This window comes from Pteropus vampyrus, unplaced genomic scaffold (assembly GCF_000151845.1).
Source record: "Pteropus vampyrus isolate Shadow unplaced genomic scaffold, Pvam_2.0 Scaffold68, whole genome shotgun sequence".
Classification (NCBI taxonomy): domain Eukaryota; kingdom Metazoa; phylum Chordata; class Mammalia; order Chiroptera; family Pteropodidae; genus Pteropus; species Pteropus vampyrus.
This window is the reverse complement of record NW_011888849.1, coordinates 3,749,079-3,751,094: the sequence shown is the minus strand read 5'-3', so window position 1 is coordinate 3,751,094 and position 2,016 is coordinate 3,749,079.

Sequence of the window (2,016 nt, the reverse complement as noted above, 5' to 3'; positions counted from 1 at the left end):
GGCCCAGAATAATTATACCATAACATTGCCTGTGACATTTAGTTTAATGGCCTTTTTAAAAGAAATGGAATCTTTACATTTCCGTGCAAATTGTTCTTAACGTTTTTAGTGTGTTTGCAGAGCACTTCAAAAGTGCAAAGTGTTTGAGTAATCAGAGATGACAGCAGCAGTAAGTACAGGCTGACCTTATGAAGATGTCTTTTGTCACATCCATACTTGGAGAGGGTAGTGGCTAACCCGAGATGACCTTCAGACAATCTTAAGCAGAGTAACTACCCAGCTAAGAGCTTCTCTTCTACAAACTAATCTCAGAACAGTCTCTTCTTATGTCAAAGAGGTATTAGAAAAACATGGGAGTGGAACAGAAAAACTGAAAACTAGATTACAAAACTGGACTGGCAAAATCAGTTTTAACATAATGAAGAGGACAGACACATTTGTGTCTAATGTTTTAAGGGGTACCAGTTGCCATGCAGCAGCTGTGGTAGATTGATATCTATGTGGTGCCATCTTTTTTAACATAAAGATAGCAATTGGGTTTATTTAATCAGTAATTGATCATGAAACAATGCTATTTTTCTGCAATTGGGTGTGACCTGCCAGAGAATCAAGATTTCTTAAAGTGTGGATATGTTTTTTTTCAAGTGTACAATTCTATCATACACCATCTGTATATTGCATGCACTATGTGTTCACCACCCAAAGTCTAGTCTCCTTCCATCACCATCTTTGATCCTTTTTACCTTGTTTATCTTCATCCATTTCCCTTCCCCTCTAGTAACCGTCATACTGTTATTTGTGCCTATGAGTTTGTTTGTTTGTTTTATCTGTTCATTTGTCACTTTTTATTTTATGTCCCACATATGCATGAAATTATATGGTTCTTGTCCTTTTCTGTCTGATATTTCTCTTAGCATGATACTCTCAAGATCCACCTGTGTTGCTGCAAATGGCAGTATTCCACCCTTTCTTATGGCTAAGTAGTATTCTATTGTATTTATGTACCACATCTTCTTTATCCAATCATCCATCAGAGGACACTTAGGTAACTTAGGTAGTTTTCAATGTCGTGGCTACCATGTATAATGCTGCAGTGAACATAGGGGCAAATATATCTTTACAAATAGATGTCTTCAAATTTTTTGGGTAGATACCCAGAAGAGGGATTGCTGGATCATATGGTAGTTCTATTCTTAATTTTTTGAGGAATAGATATGGTTTGTAATGCTGATAGTGACATAACATCAAATATAAGTGTTCAAGAATCATCTTGGGATATTTTTTAAATGCATTCTGGGACCCCACTCCCCAAGATTCTGATTCTGAAAGTCTTGGGGAGAGGTCTTCACATGGACATTTTAAGCAAATTCTTCAGGTTATTCTGAAGCATGTAGGCCTACGCTATACTTTAAGATATTATATTATCTTATTATCTTATAAGATATTATATTATCTGTATTATACTCTGTATTATACTTTGTAAGGTACATAAATGTCTAATCACCATAGTTTATACCTGAAACTAATATAATATTGTATGTCAACTGTGATTGAAAAATAAATTAAAAAAAAATTTTTTTAAAAAGAGATGCCTGTATTACAAGTATCTCCTTCAGTAAAAGCCATCTGACACATGCAGTTCCAAGATTACTTAAGCAATTGTGCTGAGCTAAGTTATTGAGAACATAGGATTTTATTTAAAAAAGAAAACTGTCTTTAACCTACATCATTTCCAGGGACCAAAAAAAAAAAAAAAAAAAAGAGAAATAACAATAACTCAATAAAAATTCCTTTAAAACCATCTTTAAAGAGGGCGATGGATTTAAAAGACAAGCTCTTCATAACATAAATTGTCATCAAGCAAAATAACGAGTCATTTAAAAAATTAATTAGCTGCTGAAAAAAGTTTACTTGCTAAATTAAAAATTACATCACTACTAAAAAAATTCAAATCCAGCAAAACTACTAAAAGCCAAATATCATAATTTCTATATACCTCTTCCAAAATTTAATAAT